Source organism: Protopterus annectens, chromosome 9.part0, assembly GCF_019279795.1.
Source record: "Protopterus annectens isolate FY-2018-M chromosome 9.part0, PAN1.0, whole genome shotgun sequence".
NCBI classification, from domain to species: Eukaryota; Metazoa; Chordata; order Ceratodontiformes; family Protopteridae; genus Protopterus; species Protopterus annectens.
In genome coordinates this window covers 743,009,370-743,029,091 of record NC_056743.1, presented here as the reverse complement: position 1 = coordinate 743,029,091, position 19,722 = coordinate 743,009,370, and the positions used below count along the sequence as shown (strand labels likewise).

Sequence of the window (19,722 nt, the reverse complement as noted above, 5' to 3'; positions counted from 1 at the left end):
GGAGAGTTCTACGTACTCAGGACGATCAAAACCACTTAATCTTACTTTTAATCTGCTGACTACATGTGGGTGACTCAGCATTAATAACAGACCTCACCCACTGCAGCAAGAACAAACCGCTCCTAATCAACAAATTCCCAGCTGTGTCATCTTTTGTTTATCTCTGAAACTGAGGCAGTGCAACACAGCTGAAATAATGAGGTTCCCTTCTCTGAAACTTGCCAGGGCACTCTGGTTCATTTTGCTACCTTTTGTGTGCATACCTGCTCACTGGCATTAACAGTTCCTTGGGCGGGAAATAATGTGCTAGAATAGGGTGATCAGCTTTTAGAACCATAAAATAACATCAGTATAGTTAACATACTAAAGCTTACACAGTTGTTGTTATCATCATCTGTTAAAAACAGCAACACTGCTTAATGCAATACCATTTGCAATGAACAGTCATACTCAGTACATCTCAAACATATCTCTTCCATTGCATATAAATTGGCACTATGACCTAATAGTCAAGAGTTTTATATATTACAAGTTGCAAAGGAGTAGTTGCCTCACAGCAAGAGGATCTCGGGTTCGATTCTTGGCTGGAGCACCTTCTGTGTGGGGTCTGCATGTCCTCCCTGCAGTCAAGTGAGTTTTAAAGACATGCAGGTAGGTGTGCGTGTGTGTGCCTTCTGTGAAGGTTGCACTGCTACTCAATCTGCGGACTGGTGATCCACTGTGGTGATCCCTAACCAGGAAAAGCAGAAAGACACTGCTTTTTTACAAGTTGCAAAGGAGTTATACCCACACCAGAGTAAAGATGGAGTCCCACAACCTTCACACAACACCAAAGTGAGAGTCCCATAACCTCTAACTCTTCAATGCTTTTGCTTTTCCCATAAAGCCAACACTTGTGTTGTGGTCTTCATCCAAATAGAGTAAAATGTTTAAATTTGTTCTTTACATCTGAGTTGTTGGTTTCTGTAGGAGAGTCAGCGGTAGCAAAAAGGTGGTGGTCAGAATCTGTCCTCACTTTACACAGCTTCTTACCCAAGTCAGCCTGTTGGGTACTGGGAAGAATATCAATGAGACAGCTGAAGTGTTTTGTATGTCATTTGCTATACAGGTCTATAGAAGTCAATCTGGCTACATGACTCAATGAAGTTTGAGCAAAATCTCAGTAGCTCTGTCTTATTTATTGCCCATTCAGACTATACACTCCCTCCTCAGATGTGAACATGAAAAGGTGATAGTGGATAATATACATATTCCCTCACACATGCTTACAAGGCATCAGTATTTCCCTTTGACTTCATTCAGCACCACTCCCCCCTTCTTAAGGAAGGATAGTTAACCCCTGGATGTCTGATCCTTCTCTCACTCGCCATCTTTCCAATAAGCAGTGCTGGTCTTTGAAGCCCATTTACTGCTGTTATGGCAGATGACTTTCTTCTTCAACAGTGGATCACTGAGCACATCTTTTTCAAGTATTTTACAAGATTATTAGCATATTAAATGGTAAGTGGAGATTGGTCTATAAGGCAATAAACAATAAAAAAGTTTCAGCGTAAGGACACGAAACTAATGGTATATTTAACTGCCATAGCTGAACTAAGAATGCAGCTGCAATGTATGGAAGAGCAAACATGCCTGGGCAAGCCATCTGGCGGGATGATCGTTGGCTCTAGATTCTAACTGCTAAAGTGCCACCCCATCCCATGTGCAAAAATGAGAAAAGGGATGGATGGATGCATCCGTGTTGAGAATATGAATTCCAGACTCTGGGAACCTGCATTTGTTTTCAGATCATTTAACTCCTCCACGTTTACTTCTTCCTTTGTGATTTGTAAGTTGCATTATTGTACCAGGACAAAGCCATCACATGCCTGTGGCTAGGTTAGAAAATGACCTGTCTCCTGCCATCCAGAGCTTTACTGACCTAAATCTTTCAGGCACCTTAGCTAGGAAACTCTTTGCTGAGAATATAAAGTATTAATGTTTGCTTCAATACACAATGCCGTTGGTACTATCCTGAGAGTATTATAATGGACAGGATTCATTGTCCAGTACATTAATACAGCAAAGAGTTAAGGCCACATAGGCAGACAACATAGAAGTTCTAAACAGACATAAATAAAGAAATAGGTACACACAGTGCAAGCAGGCAGACAGCTACACTGCAGAGAGGTAAGTGAGCTTAAGATGAAATTTTGCAAATGAAGTAATGTAACATAGGTTCATATGTAGGTACTAGGCTATTGGCCCTAGGGCCTATATAAGCCTAGCCAGAAATGTACCCTGACTTTCGCCACCCAAGAAAATTATTTTCCTGTGTCCCTGTCGAGCAAAGCCACAGAAGTGATCCGTAGGGTGAATTTCCTATTTCCCATCCAATCATCAAGATTTTTCTTGAAGAGTGCTAATGAGGACCTCTGTTTGACATAGATAGGTAGTCTGTTCCAGAGTATTGGAAGTCTCTGGGACAGGAATCTAGCCCTCCAGCATGTTCTGTTTATTGTGGTGACAAGGTTTAGGTCCCTAGAGCGTGTAGCTCGTAGGGATTGGGATTTCTTTAAGTGGAGCATGTCCAACAGCTCTGGGTTTGACATAGCTTTGTATGTTAGGCAGAGATCGCCTCTGAGTAGGCGATATGCGACGGAGTTAAGCTGGAGGTTTTTGAGATGGTCTGCATAGGGCATCTGTTTGAGGCCAGTAATCCTCTTTGTGAGGTATTTCTGTGGCCTTTCCAGTTGTTGTAGATGTCTTGTGAAGTACATAGCAAAAGGGGCATTGTACTCTATAATGGGTCTAATGAGTGATGAGTAGAGGGGAACAATGACCTCTTTTTTTCTGGATGAGAAACCTTTTGTGATGAGGTGAGCCACGTAGAAGGATTTCCTGACCACTGTGGCGATGTGATCATCAAAGGAGAAACTACTGTCCACCTGTGTCCCAAGGTCTCATCACATTTTCAGCATTAAGTAGATTACCAGCTATGTGGTAGTTCATGGGTACCGAGTTTTTACCAAAAGGGATGACAATACACTTTTTGGCATTGAGCTTCGGGCCATGGCTTTGACACCAGGTATCTGTCTCAGTGAGGCTCTTTTGTAGTATGTCCACATCATTAGGAGTTTCGATTATGGCTCCTAGTTTACAGTCATCTTCAAACTTAGTTAGCCAAAGACCTTCTGTGTTAGCCTGTACTTCAGAGAAGTAGATGCCAAACAGTAGAGGACCCAGGACTGAACCCTGTGGTACTCCACTTGTCACTGGTCTGAAGTTGGATTTGGAGTCCGCTACTTTCACAGTGTGGGTTCTGTCCATGAGCCAGTTGGCAACCCATCTTGTGACATAGGGATTTATACCTAGTTTAGTGAGCTTATCTATAATTCCAGAGTGGGGGATGGTGTCGAAAGCCTTGGCGAGATCTAGATAAGCTGTGTGAACCACTTTACCCTCATCTATGGCTTTGGTGACTGCTTCAAAGAAGTCCATCAGGTTTAGGAGACATGATATGCCTTTTACAAATCCGAACTGGGTAGGGTCCAGAGTTTGGAGATTACCAATGTCTTTGTTTATGAGTTCCATGATGATACTTTCCATGGCCTTGCAGACCAGGCTCGTCAGGCTAATGGGGCTGTAGTTCCCGGGGTCCATCGTGGCTCCCCCTTTGTGGAGTGGGATAACCGTCGTGGTGCACCATTTAGTGGGCACAAAGCCTGAGGTGAGGCTATGATTGAACATGGTACCTAGGTAAGGTGCCAGTTCACCTGGGATATTGTCAGGTCCCATGGATGCTGTGTTCTTGGCTTTGGAGAGTGTGTTTTTACCTGTGCAGCCGTGATTACAGGAACTTTGCATTCTTCCGGTATAGAGATGGGCCCTCTAGGGGGTGAGAGGGGGGTAAAGTTAGCACTGAACCTATCTGCCAGGATGTTGGCAATATCAGTTGGTTCTGTATATTAAGTGCCATTGTGCTGTAACTCGGAGCAGATTTGAGTGTTGCCATTGAGATTCTTGACATAGCTCTAGAATGCTTTTTGGTTGTCTTTAGAGTCAGTGGCAATTTTGTTTTCATAACTAGCTTTGGAGGTTTTTATGAGGGATCTCAGATTCTTGCTGAGGTTGACCAGGGAGTTCCTCCAGTCATGGGATTTTACTCTTTTTTGCAACAGTTTCTTTCTTCTGTTGTAGAGTTTGTTTATGGCAGAGGACCACCAGATTGGCTTCCTTTTTTTAGAGGATAGCATCTTGGTTCTATTAGAGATAGTATGATCCATGCACTTGTGTAAGTGCTTATAAAGTGCATTTGTGTAGGATTCAGCAGTCGTACCTCTATTGTCCGTCTGCATGGGTGTCATGAAGTTTGCTACTTCTGTCTTAAGATGTGTGAAGTTGGCTTTGGAGAAGTTTTTTACAGTGGTTTCCCTAATTGGGGGTGGGGGCGGGATGTGGGTGTCTAGGGTGATTAGCTTGTGGTCAGATCTGACCAATGAGGAATTGACCTCTGGTTGCCCATGCTGGTAATGACCAGGTCTAGGATATTGCTGCCCCTGGTGGGGGTGTGAATAAGTTGATCCAAGGTGTTGGAATTTATGAATTCCAGAAAACATTGAGCAAAAGAGTTGGTACATGAGTAGTTTTCCCAGTTAATGGTGGGGTAGTTGAAATCGCCCATTATTAGGGTGTTGGGTTGTACACAAATACTTTCCAGTGTATCAAGAAATGAGGAGTTGGAATCCTGGGGCATGGTGGGGGGTCTGTAGCAAGCTACAATTTGGATTGCAGTCTTGCCCAGAGTTAGTTGCACTTGGATAATCTCGGATGCATTATGCTGTGCAACTAGCCTGGAGGTGTGGATATCCTTAATGAATATGGACACACCTCCACCTTTAGTGCTTTGTTCCGGGTTAGGTGGCCGAAAGGTGTGGTATGAATTATAGCCTGGTAATGCAGGGGTGCTCTCTGGAGCTTTGAACCAGGTCTCTGTCACTGCACAGATGTCGATATTCTCCATTTTAAGAAGTGCCTCGAGTGGGGGCATTTTGAGGTTTAGACTTCTAGCATTGAGTAGCATTACCCTCAGATTTTGCTTGCTTGTACCTGTTACGGTGGTGAATTTGTCATTTGAACCTTGCCTAAAGCATACATCTTAACTGCCCAGATTTTTGCAGAATATCTACACTTTTGCCTCATATTTTTGGTCTATTCCTCATAAAATTTGTGATTTTCTGGCAAATCACTGGGATGATCTGAGGACTGAAATCAATAATACTGACGTACATTTGAGTTTCAGACTTTCAATTCCTTCAGAAAATGCATGTTAACACAAACTGTTATTCTAGAAACTTTCTGTTAAGACCAATATTTAAAATCTGTCCCTATTTTGGCCTTTGTCTCCCAATTTTGTCAGGCTTTGCCCAGATTTCTAGCACTAAGAGGCTGAGAGGTATGTAGCCAAGATTCTCTGAAGAGAGACTAATCTGTGATCTTACACCATATTGTGCTGAAATCATGAGAACACAAATGAGAAATAGTGCAAGCAGTTGGCAGTACTGGCAAAAGTCAGTAAGCACAAGAAGGAGCAGTGAAACTGTGTCCTGTATCTGGCTACTTTATTGGTTCATTACAATGGTGGAAAGGGGAGCACAGGAAATTAAGAAAAGGGGTACAGAATGCAGAGGAACACTTTAAGGAAAAGCAGACGAGAGATGGTAAGGTATTTGTTTGTGTAGGTAAAGGACCCATTTATATACATATACAGGTATTTAAAGACACAGAGAGAGAAGGTAAGAGGGGACAGGTGAAAAGAGCAATGGGGCAAACAGACGTACATGTAAGACTCAAAGAATTACAGGGCATAATTGGCTTTAGGTGTGAGTCTGTGGTGAGGAAGAACAACTGTGGCAGGGCTAGCCATCCGGTGGTGTACACCTTGGCTCTAAATAATTATCACTGTTGAAGTGACACCATGACCCTTTGTGCAAAAATGGGAAAAGGGTTGAGGATGGATGGATGTGGACACGTGCACACACACACGCACACGCACACACACACACACACACACACACACACACACACACACACACACACACACACACTGGGAATATGGGAAACATATGCACAGACAAACAAAGGTTAGATATATGACTGATTATAGGATGGGGTGCCATCAGCCTGCCAGTCACCAAATGAACCAGGGTATATTACTGGAATCCAATAGGTGGTGGTCCTTGGTCTAGGTGGCTAGTGACATTGGCCACACCTGTTCTTGGTGGCTTGTTAACATTACCAGCAAGTCCACCATGTGCATCACTCACTGCAGGAGGGGCCCTTTAATGGCATCCCAGTGAGACATCATATCAGTCAGCTGGAGATTGAAGATTGCTACCTGCCTGAGAAAGACATCTCTCCATATGAGGAACTCCCACCCTGATCACCAATTTCAACCAAAGCAAGAGTGGCAGCAGGGCTGCAGCTGCCACATTTGTGGCTATGGTGGAACACAGTGACTTAATGAAAAGAGATAAAATAGGGAAACCTGATATTGTTCAAGATCTGTAGGTAGTACCTTAAATATAGGATCATGGGAAGTTAATAGGCTAAAGGCCATAGGCCCTTACAAGCCTAGCCAAGTTCTTCCCCTTATTTCCATGATCAGCACCTATTGCCCCTGTCCAAAAGGGACAGAGGTGGAACCCCTGGGGTGAATTTAGAGTCACCCATCCAACCATCCAGATTTTGTTTGAAGCGGGTCAAAGAGGTACTCTGTTTGACATGAAGTAGGTGTCTGTTCCAAAGGTGTGGTAACCTCTGGGAGAAAAATTTGTCCTTCCAACAGGTTTTATTAATGTCACACAGCTCAGATGGTGTAGTGGTACGTTGCTGTGATTATAGAGCACAGGTTCCTGGGTTAGAGACTTGGCAGGGCTAATTATGGGTGGGAGGTTAGCATAATGGTTAAGGTGTTTACCTTACAGATACAAGGTGCAGGGTTTGATTCTCACAGGGGGTAATTGGCTTAGCTTAAAATGACCCACAAGGTTAGTTAGTCTACTACTAACCTATGAAACTATAAACCTATGAACATAGCAAGTTAAGGTCTTTCAAGAAAGTAACCTGTGTCCCATTTGAGTTACGGATATGCAGCATTTCCAATATAGGAGCGTCAGAGATTGCCTTGTATCCAAGGCACAGATCACCTCTGAGTAGTCTGTATGAAACAGAATAAAATGACAGTGATTTACAATGATCCGCATGGAACAGATGCTGAAGACCCTGAATTTTCCTTGTGAAGAATCTTTGTGGTTTCTCCAACTGCTGCAGGTGCTTGGAAAGGTACTTACCAAAAGGGGGGTTGTACTCAATTACTGGACTGATGAGGTAAGAGTACAGGGAAGTTATAACTTTTTTGTTTTCTGGAGGCAATGTCCTTACTTATGACATGAGCAATTTAGAATGCCCTTCTTACCACTGTGGAGACATGGTGGTCAAAGGTAAAGTTGCTGTCAACCTGTGTGCCCAGGTCTCTCACCATTGACTATGTAGCTAAGGTGTTGGTATTGATGTGGTAGTTAGTAGGAGCATCACTTTTACTGAAAGGAATGATAATACATTTTCTTTTCATTGAGTTTAAGGCCATGACTTTGACACCAATCATTTATTTGTGTAAGACCCTCTTGTAGGATGTTGACATCATTTGGAGATTCTATGACCACTCAGTTTGCAGTCATTAGCAAACTTTGTCAGCCACATACCTTTAGTTTTTGCTTGTACTTCAGCGAAATAGATTCCAAACAGTAGAGGTCCCAGGACTGATCCCTGTGGAACACCACTGGTTGCAGGTCTGCTGTTGGAGGTGGATTCCCCTATTTTGACTATATGAGTTCTATCATTGAGCTAGTTAGCAATCCATGTAACGATATAAGGGTTGATGCCTAGTTGGGTGAGTTTGTCAATGATGCCTGAGTGGGGGATAGTGTCAAATGCCTTGGCTAAGTCCAGGTAGCCTGTATGTACAGACTTCCCTTCATCTAGGGCCTTGGTGACTGTCTCAAAGAAGTCCACCAGGTTTAACAGCCCTGAGCTTCCTTTGACAAATCCAAACTGAGTTGGGTCAAGTGTTTGGAGATTACTTACTTCATTGTTTATAAGGTCCATGATGATTCGTTCCATGGCCTTGCAGATAAAGCTAGTTAGGCTAATAGAGCTATACTTCCCGGGGTCAGTGGAAGCACCACCTTTGTGCAAGGGAATAACGGTGGCTGTTTTCCATTCAGCTAGTATGAAGCCAGTGCTTAGACTATGACTGAAAAGAGTACCCAATGGTGTTGCTAATTCATGCTGGAGCCTATGTAGAACACAGCTTAGGATGTTATCAGGTCCCATAGATGCTGTGTTTTTGGCCTTAAAGAGGGCATTTATGACCTGCTCTTTAGAGATACAAGGTAGGGATGTCATGGAGTATGTGTGGTGGGGAAAGGGGAGTGAAGTTTTCAGAGAACCTGTCGGTCAACTGGTTAGCTATGTCCACAGGCTCAGTATATGTGGTGTCATTAACTACCAGTTTGGCACAAATCTGGGCCTTTCCTTTTAGGTTACGGATGTAACTTTAGAATGCCTTGTGGTTGTCCTTTGTTGAGGAAGCTAATTCAGACAGATAGCTTGCTTTGGAGGACTTCACAAGAAGCCTTATTTGCTTGTTTAAGTTGAGGAGGGGGTGTTTCCAGTTTAGGAGGGCTTGCTCCCTCTTACTCTTAGACTGCAATTTCTTCCTCTTATTGTAAAGTCTGTTAATGGCAGTTGTCCACCAGGCAGGTTTGCTCTTCCTTGAGGAGCTTGTTTTGGTCCTATCAGGTACACCCGACTCAATGCAAATATACAGGTGTTCATATAAAGCACTGGTGTAGATCTCGGCATAGTTGCTAGTTCCATCTGAGGGAGGAGGTGCAGTGAAGCTATTTATACCAAAGTTTTATTTAGTTTAGTTGCTGCTGGGGGGGGGGGGGGGGCAGGTGTGATTGTTACTTTGAATGAGACAGATTTGTGGTCAGCTCTTACCAGGGAGGACCAGTGGTCTGCCATACTGGTAAGCACCAGATCTAGGATGTTGGCACCCTTTGTAGGGGTGTCAACCAGCTGGTCCAGGGCATTGGAGTTAACTAAGTCAAGGAACCTTTGGGCAAATGAGTTTGAGCACAGGTAATTTACTCAGTCAATGGATGGGTAGTTAAAGTAGCCCGAAATCATGGTCTTTGGATGTATCTTGATAGACTCAAGTATATCCAAGTAGGCAGAGTGGGTGTCCTGATTCATGGAGGGGGTCCTGTAGCTGGCAGTGACTTGAGTAGGCGTCCTACCAACAGTTAATTGCACCTGAAGTGTCTCTAGAGAATCATACTGTTTAATCAAACTGGAGGTGTATTTATCTTTAATGAATATTGATACACCACCTCCTTTAGTTTTCACACCTTCAGTTTGAGGTCTGAACATGTGGAAGGAGGTGTAACCTGGTATGGCTGGGGTGCTCTCCACAGCCTTGAACCAGGTCTCCAGGACTGCACAAATGTCTGTGTCTTCCAAGGTGAGGACAGCTTCCAGTGAGTGCAGCTTCATGTTGAGACTCCTAGCATTTAGCAGCATTACCTTGAGGTTGTTTTTAGATGGAGTTTTTACATTGGGAATTTTGTCCTTGAGACACTGCTTAAAAAAGGTACTATGGGGGTGGCAAGAGCCTTAGTCAGTAGCCGAAATCCCAGGGGTGACAGATGAAGAACATCTCTAGCAAAGCATCGAGGTCTGTCAATCATGTCATCCCAGGATGACAGATAGTTGATCCCCTTAGAATGACACCAGCAGCTAAGCCAGTTATTGAAGTCAACCATTTTCTGTTTGTATTGAGGCATCATAGTAGGTGAAGGTAAAATGCTGCTTAAGGCTAAGGACATACCTGCCTGAGACACATAGTCCAAGAGCTTAGTCATGTCTCTCTTCATATAGTTAAGTAGGAAAGGACCATAGATGCCACAACCCCAATATGCCTGAAATAGCTTCTATCTCTTACAGCAGCTGTCAGCATTCTCTCTACACTGTTCCTGTGCTAAAAGACAAAAGGGATAAGTAATCCAGCACATAGCATATACAGGTGTGAGGAAACTCAAATGACAGTGCAGCAATACAGCCAAACAAATGTGGGCAAGCAAGCAGAAGCCTTACATGAGTCCCCCATTCCAACATACAAACAAAGCTGCAGAGCCAGGTACAAAGCAGCAAAAATGACGTCAGATTTTCATGATGCATGACAGCAGTCTACAATACTACAACTATTTTACAAATGAACACAGGCAGCAACACTCCATACTGCTAGATGCAGTGGACGAGACACAGTTACACTAAAAGTACATGTGTGTAATGATGCAGAAGCATGAAATGATGACCACTGTGCCCAGTACAACAGAACAAAGTGTAAAAGAAGAAGAGCTGCCAAACAGCAGACAAACAATCCCCCACAACCTGGGATACAGCAGATTAAATGAAAATAGAGTAACACCAGTTTCAAATAGCAGCAACCTTTATTAATCACAGAACTTTACACAGCAGATGGAAATATCCACTATATTGTTCAGGATATCCTTGGTTAACCTCTTCCTATGAATGGAGATATTTTGGGTTTTGGCAATGTAGTGTGTCATACTAGTGCCTGTTCTACTTACCAGTAGGAGGGATGTCTGTTTCCATGGACAGCAGGGTTGCCAGGTGGTACAATGCATCAAGCTTCCTGAACAAATCTGTGTCAGGCTTCAATAACCATTCCCTGAAGTGGTTGTGCAGGAGATAGAGCTAATTTTACTTTCATCTGCACACCAGACAGGCACTCTGCATGTGGCACAAGCACCAGCAGCCACCTCTATGAATATAATGCAAAACAAAACAGCAGCATGAGAATCATGTATTATATGGGACTCTGAATTGCAGGCAGTATACCCTAGTGCTTTACACATGTGCAACAAGCATATATACACTGCTACAATGAAGAAGTGGGTATTCATGGCATGCTGCTACTATGCAGCTGCAGATATTGGTTTCTCATGTTGCTATTGCACACACAGAAAATACATGATTCATTGACAAAGTATCCAGCCTCATTACAATAAATAAGGTGCAAACCAAGACTTATTAGTGATTATCATGGGTATTCTAACATGTTGGATACCAGAAACACAGCATCAAAGAAGAACAAACAGCAGGCTTAGTAAAGCACTTAAATTACATGCTGACAGCACAGAAGCAGCACAGGCAAATGACATAGGCCACAAGAGGTCCACAGAGGTCTACAGCACCATGGTAAAAGATATATGTGAAATGTCACACATAAGTGCTCCTTACTCTTTTGAATGCTGTCAGTAACTGAAATGTTGTTAGGTTAACATTAGTTGAGAGGTGTACTTATGCTACAACAAATACCTACAGCAGGTACCCTTCTATTTTCATAGATCTGCTCTCATACGCACCTAGCACGGGATGGCAGCACACTGACAACGGATGGCAGACACTCCCTTCATTATCCAGGCAACCCTAGTTTTTGTTAACACTGGCATTTGTAGCCCACTGCAGTGTTATATTTGCTCAGGTAACATACTCGCCGGGGGATGGCAGTTAATTGATATAGAAGCCCCACCACCCAGCCATGTAGCTCTAGACAGTGTGCATAACATATGAGGCCCACAGACTGAACCCATCCTAGTATACCCAGCCATGTCTTAATGTAACAGCCTGCTGCTACCATGACATAGATACTTATGAGTACCCACACATGCCTTTCCAATTTATGATATCATGTCCCTCTAGCTGTATAAATGACAATTCAAAGGGAATGGATGGCAGAGGCTGGAAAATTTCAGCCCTGCGGAGAATGACATCTTACTACAGGCAGTCAGGACACATGAGTGATTGTTTGACAGAGAAAGCATCCACCAGCCTCTGTGACCATGTGTGAAACATTCCTACAGAATGTAAATACTGTGGTTGGGAGGAACTACACCGTACTTCAGTGCTGAAGGCATGTAAATAATATGATATTAAGGGCTTCAAAGAAGACACTTAACAGTGAAATGAAAGGTGACGGTGAATAATCCTCCATCAAACTCCACACTAACAGAGGAAAAAATATTTCTGGCATCCTTTTATGGTGAAGCTGATAGGATAGACATCACACGTAGAGGAACTAATACAGGGTCTGAGCCAAGACACATGCCTTATGTCACTCATGAAGACCAGCTAGGTACATACCCAGAATACAGGAGGCATACAGCCACTAAGACTGCACCCACACAACCTTGCATATAGTAAGCCCCCACCTCCGTCCTTCATGGGTACCTAAGGCATACAGCTAGGGGGCCTACCACAGTTAGGTGTTTCATATTAGGCTGTGGGACTGTGGCTGTCAGTAGTGTGCACACCATGCGGCAAGTTATGTATGGACCATCTATTATCACATGGTTTGTTATTTATTTGTATCTGTAGTGAACAACATTGGTACCATGACACCTGTAGATGCTGGGCAAGAGCAAAAGGCTGAGGTTAATCCTTTGCCAGGGTATGATCATGATGTCAACATGCATATTTTTACAGTCCCAGGAGACATTGATGCTGTCCATTTCACACCTGGTTGAGCATACATCAGCTAGACAGTACAACACTGATGCCTTCCACAAGTGTGGCATACCAGCTACCCATTATAGGATCCTCAGATGTCTCCAGTGTTATGGCCTCCATAATAGTGGCCTAATAAATAGTACACTTCTTTTAACATTCAGGTACTCATTGTAAGGCTGGCTAGTAGTGCAGTAACATCATCCTTTCCACCATGCCAGATGGCCTCTAACATGTGTGCAGGTCTTGACCTCAACCAGTAGATACCAGGGCTGTAATTTAGACACAATTTGCTGTTACATATGCAGAAATAGAGGCAGTTGGTGTTATGAATAGCTTTGGAAAACACTGTTGGCTGAGCACAATAATATAAGCGGGTTTGTGCAATCTGTGGTTGGCCACATTGTTACAATGACCGCCTCCTTGAGAATGTTAAATAGTTCCACCATCAGTGACCATAGTGGCACTTAGCTGCAGGCATGAGCACACTATGATGGATGCATAGGTTGACCAATGCAAGGTACACGCCCTTCACACCTGCCATGGTTGAAGTATACCCCCATCCTTGCAGTGATGATTGGGTGAGCCACAATGTAAGCAAACTAGGACAGGACCACTTTGTGTGCAAGCACCATAGAGGTCCTGCTCTTCCAGTTCTGCCACATCTGTGTCCTTGGATGCATATAGATCTGTGGCACCTTCATAGTGAAGAGCCCATGCTGTAGCATCCTATAGTGCATCTGCCACAACCTCCTCATCACAGACATCACATTGCATGGTCCCATATTGGCACACTCACCCACTGCACTGAGGTGATTATATTTAACTCACAGATCACTCCTCCCAGTGACCCCTATTTCTACTTATGGTGATCTATGGTCCCCCACTTCCTGGTAGTGTAGGCTGCCATCTAGGACTCTCCAGCCACTGTCTTCATACATTGAAATGCATCAATATACACATCATCATCATGGAGACCTTGTTTAAGACTATTGAGAGCACCCCATCAGTCCAAGGTTTCAACAGACACCACATTCAGGCTCACCACACTAGATGAAGGCACTAAAGGTGATGGGGTCTCTGTATTCAAAAAATAAATCACCTTCAGACTCATTAGACAGGATAACAACCCGGAATTCCTCAATGTGCAACTAACAAAACCACGTATCACATCATAACTAGCTATAGGACCACCTCTATGTCCCCCCTTCACCCATACATCCTACCTGACTTGGATGAAATACCTAAGCATTCAGCCAAACACAATTCTTCTAGTGGATTTCAACTACACTTCCATTGTCTTGTAGACATATATCCTCCAACATGTATGCCCACACATTTTTGGACATAATAAATATAGTCACAGGACTAGTTGGTCTGCAGCCCAACTAAGGAAGACAAAATCCTGGAGTTAGTTCTCACTAATATGGGAAGGCTCTGTTTCGTACTAGCTTTAACCTCCTCCCTAGTCAAACTGGACCACAAATCAGTCACATTCATCATAAGACGGAAGCAGGGAGCATCCTCCAATAACTTGATATTCAGAGATTATGCTAAAGCTAATCTACTAAAATTGAGTGATGACCTGGCTAAGTTCAACATTCCCTTCCACCCTGTTACTCTCTCTGAGAATGTGGCCTCCTTCGCTGCCATATTTTAGGCATATGTAAACAGGTGCATAAATGCATCTGGCCCATCAGAAGCAATTACAATGCCAAATTCAAAAATAAACCCCTATGGTGGAACCCAAAAGCAAACAGGCTCTACAATAAAAGGAAAATGCTTATTGTATGTAAAAATAAATGTAACTCTTCACATGCTAAAACACTACTAAACTTACCAGGGAACTCCAGTACCAGATCAAGTCAACCAAAGCAAAATACAAGGTAAAAGTAGACACCCAGGCAAAAGAAAATCATAAAGCTTTCTTCAACTATATTGGAAAATTCGCAAACAATGCACAAAACTTTGTAAAGCAAAAAAAAAAAAAACAAAGAAGTAAAGCTAATAGTAAATAATATCACATACTTTGACACCCCCACCCCTCAAATCTCCTGGGAACAAGTCCTCAAAGCACTATCCAAAACCAAGAACACTGCTTCTGTGACGCTAGAAAATATACCAGGCTGCTTACTGGTCATTGTGAAACAGGACCTATCAAACCCCCTACAGAGGCTATTTAATATCATCCTCCAAACAGGGATTGTGTTGGATGAGTAAAGGAATGCAACAAGTCATTCCCCTGTACAAAATTAGGGCATCAATGAATAGTTAGGATTATAGGTTCATTGGTAAATACTAGGCTATCAGTTTGCAGACTATTACAAGCCTAGCCAATAACTAGAGGTCAGAATCAAGCCCTGCACCTTGTTTCTGTGAGGTTAAGACCTTAACCATTATGCCAACCCTTCACAGACCAAGAAGCCTTACTATCCTCATCTGTAAGTCTATGGAAAGGATCATCATGGAATTAATAAATAGTGACATTGGTAACCTATAAACTCTTTAGCAGAGTCAATTCGGTTTCATCAAGGCAGATCCTGCCTACTTAATCGGGTTGACTTCAAGAAGGTTACTGAAGCAATGGATGTGGGAAAATCTGTACACAAAGCATATCTAGACCTTCCAAAAGCATTCAACACCATCCCACCTCAGGTATAGATGATAAACATCCAATTAAATATAAATCCCTATGTAACTCATTGGATAGCAAACTGGCTCAAAACAGAACCCAGAAAGTTAGTGTTGGGAGCTCCGCCTCCTCCAGAATACGTATCACTAGTGATGTAACTCATGTTTCAGTCCTCAAACAACTTCTGTTTCAGATTTACTTCAAAGAGGTCAAAGCTAATGTTAAGGGCTAATGGCTGACCAAATTTGCAGATGACTACATATCTGGCACCTTCTTAAACTCTCCAGAAGATACCAAGATTTTTAGGAGGACCTTTTCCAAACAAATAGTTGGTGCCAAAACCATGGTTCAAAACTAAATGCCAAAAAATGCATAACGATATCATTTAATAAGCCTGACATCTCCTGCAGTTATCACATTGACAGCACACCCCGGAAAACTGATCTGGTAGTTAGGTACCTGCGAAGCCATGTTGATAATGAGATGTCATTTGATCATCATGTGGCCATTAGTGTAAGAAACTTATTTTTCATTGTGTAGCTTATTAGTAAGAATATGGCAACCAGGTTCAGGGAGGTGATTATTCTACTGTATTCTGCACTTATTAGATTGGTCATTGAGTATAATGCCTGCTTCAGTATGTACCTGTCCAAATGCTTGGCACAAGCTGATAGACTATAATACTTTCTCAGGAAGATGATAAAGGGTCTAAATCTTAAAAGCTACATTGACCATATCAAAGCCTTGTCCTTCTTCTTGGTATTGTACAGACTACTGAGAGGTGACCCTATCCTTTCAGACCTAGTTCATATCCACAGGTCCAGTAGTAGTAGAAACACCTGCTTAAGAGATCTTAATCTCTTCTGTGACTTAAACAGGTCATGATGGAGGGATAGATATGTTTCACTAATACTAGTTCTCTGGAATTGTCTATCACTCTCTCCATGTAAAGTGAAGTATAGTTCTTCACTTTAGTTAAGTGTAATTTGGACAACTAGATGGGAAACTGCAAGTTCACCCCTGGATTAGCACCCATGACCCCTTTAGATAAGGCTAACATGTAAATGGCTGCCCAGATCTGGTTGTTCATATGTAAAATACTAAGGGATTTGGGTTACACATACTTACAATAAAAGAGAGATAATAAATCTCTCTGGAATGCATTGTTAGGCTTCTGAAGATCTTTATGTATCAATAGCCAAGGAAAGTATCTCGGAACCTATGAGACTGTGACCCATGCATCTATAAGTATCTGTGCAAATTATGAAGGCTGTGACCCATGACACCCCATCTATTAGTGCAACATAAATGGAGATGTCTGATACACAGTGTGACTAGGCCATGCACTACTCTACATAGCCATCAGATAACACTATAGGCATCTTTTTGTGCTATGTGACACTGCAGTAATACTGAGTACGTGGCAGAGCCCACACAGTTGGCCTATGTGTTGCTGCTTTCCCTGCATACTGAGATAATCACTGACGGTTCTGCGGCACAGGGTTCTAGAATGCTGCCTGGCCGGTCAGCCAATGCTGAATCATGTTAATAAGCATACAGCATTCATAAATTCACAAATATCTGGAATGCTGTAGAAGATGCATATTGTAGTGTCTCCCTCCACACAAAGTGCCCAGGTGGCAGAACTGCAACTTCATTAGGCCAAACACATGCTCAGCTATGTCTCTGGTTTGAGCACAGACCGTATTATAATACAGTGTGGCAATGATTTGTGGGCTCTCTACAGATGTTATCAGACAGAGCTCCAGGTTGATAACCTGAATCATGCATAATATATTTGAAATGGGGGAGGGATCCTGGGGTAGTTAGACTCCTGTACCTGTTATATACATGGCTGTGGATATGCAGGCACACTACTGTATCTGCCCTTAACTATTAGCTGGCCCTGTGTGAAGTCACCATGCAGGAAGTGGTGTCATAGATGATTTGTATGCCATATGTGGAAATCACTGCCAGGGTGCTGTGCAGACACATGAGTTATTGGGTACTTGTGAGTGGCATATTAACTAGCAGTTGATGAAGTGTAGCTCTTCTTATTGGTGTAATGCTGTCAATGAAAACCTAGTGGGGCATCAATTTCCACATGGGTGCAAGCTAGGGCTCCTAACACTTTGGGGAGGCAGGTAATATCATAAAAGTTATGCACAGTAGTGGTTGTCTCCCCAGTGTATTGGGAAAGGAGGTGTGTTCATCTATATGTAGAAACAGTGTACTGAGGAATGTCATAAGTATCATACAATTTGACACCTGCAAAATTCCTAGTGTGTTCCCAGTTTGTCTCTGAAATAAACTTGTAGCGAGTATGGTCATTGCTATACATACATTGCTCTTCAAGAGTAAAAGAAATTCACTGATTCCTCCAGTTCCAGTTTGTGGGCCATTCTTGTCTACCCAGTGCCAGTATAACATTTGTATCAATACATAACAGTTCCTGGACCTGTACATCTGTCAGATGTTGTCACACTATCATCTGTCTGTAATATTTTCTAGTGTACATGCAGCCAGGTAACATAACCAAGTGATCACAGCTTGAGCTAAGCAAATGATATCGAATGTGTATCTGCTGACAGCATTATGTTTGGAGTGCCACAACTTTTTTGTATTCAGACAAAAGTGCCTTCTGTTTATATATATATATATATATATATATATATATATATATATATATATATATATATATATATATATATATATACATTTATTACAGATATATATATATATATATATATATATATATATACATTTATTACAGTGCATATATGTTTGTTTGTTTGTGTCTTTCGGCTTTTCCCGGTTAGGGGTCGCCACAGCGGAACTCCGGTCCGCTAATGATTGGCAGTAGATTTTTTACATGCCGAGTTTGCCAGCCCTTAAGCATAACCTTCAATGAAGGTACGCCCATTCACGCATATACTTTTGTTTATTAGAATATATGTGTAGAAAATATAGTGTGATAGCCATTTCTGTGCATTTAAAGTGTTTTTTTTATTGTATCTGCTTTATTTTCTGAAAAAAATATATATATACTTGTTTTCCCGCCTTTCTAAGCTAGTATAGTCCAGTTTTCAGGTTAGTGCTGAATTCAGGGCTGTGTTACAAGTTTCTGTGTTTGCCCATACCTTACTTGGATAGAAGTAAGCTTCTCTGTTCACTGTGGGAGAGGGAGCTTTGAGCAGCCTATCTGTCCCTGGAGGAGTGGTTTCAGCCCAGAAATTAGTAGTTTATTGGCCATTTTGAGCTAATTTCTCTCTCTTTCATTTCGCTGCTATAAAACCCACATTAGCACAGTTTTGTGCACCAGGCAGCACCAGTTAGCTAGGGTATAACTATTCCCAGCTCCACGAAGTCTACTCTTCAATTTTTCCCTTGGAACTAGACAAACTTTCAACTTAAGCACTCAAACCATTTACTTCTCATACCGGCACTTGCTTAAAACTCATAGCAAGCACTAATAAACCTTAGCACTAGACTCCCCCTATACTGTAGAGAAGGACAAGGCTCTCTATTCGACCTTACCAACCAATCAGTAAAACAATTCACTGTACCTATACAGGCATGTCCAAAGGGCAGTTTTAGGTGTACTCTCTGGTCCAACTGGTGAATCTGGGCATTTTGAGGCAATGTTACAATTGCCTCATGTACATAGACAACCCTCTCCTCCTTCCACCAAACTAATATATGCGAGAGATGCAATTATACAGCCAAACTGGAGGCTAAGCTCTCTCAACCCAAGACTGGACCAGGCAGTCAAGAGGAGAAGGGAATTACTTGCATCACACCACCAGTCTCACATAGACCTATGAAACCAGCACAGGCAAAAAGCACACATAAATACATGAAAACATACTCGGATGCTCTAAATAAAAATCTGCAGAAGCAACAGAGACCTCCAAAGCAGACATCCAAACAACCTCCACCCCCCAACACAAACCATGAAACACATACTTCACAAAACCAGTGTGCAACACAATCACAGCCCTTAAGGCAAAATAACATACCCAACACACTAGTAATAAGTGACTCTATAGTCAGGCACACTGACGTCCCACTCACTAGGCTGAACAAGGAGAAGGTTACTGTTAGCTACCTATCGGGTGCCAGGATCCACCACATAACACAAGCACTCAGGTCACTCCAGAACAAGTACAAATATGACTCTGTCATTGTCCATGTTGGTGGGAATGACCTGAGCTGTACCTCTCTGGACTACATGAAAAGAGACATGGAGGAGCTCTCTGATCATGTAGCCCAGGCTGGTATGACCCTGACCCTGAGTAGCATCCTGCCCTCACCAAGAATAATACCATGGTATAGAGAAAAATTATCAATTTCAACAATTGGCTAAGCTTCTGGTGTCATTCAAAGGGGATCCAGGATCTGTCAGCTTGGGATGACATGCTCGATAAGCCACGCTTCTTCCTTAGAGATGGCTT

General features: G+C 42.6%; 1 protein-coding gene across 1 annotated transcript in view; it reads left to right on the top strand.

The window, feature by feature from the left end:
* The window catches only part of LOC122811495 (protein FAM71B-like), a 703,144-nt gene that overhangs the window by 142,429 nt on the left and 540,993 nt on the right, over positions 1-19,722 (top strand). The window lies entirely within an intron of this gene.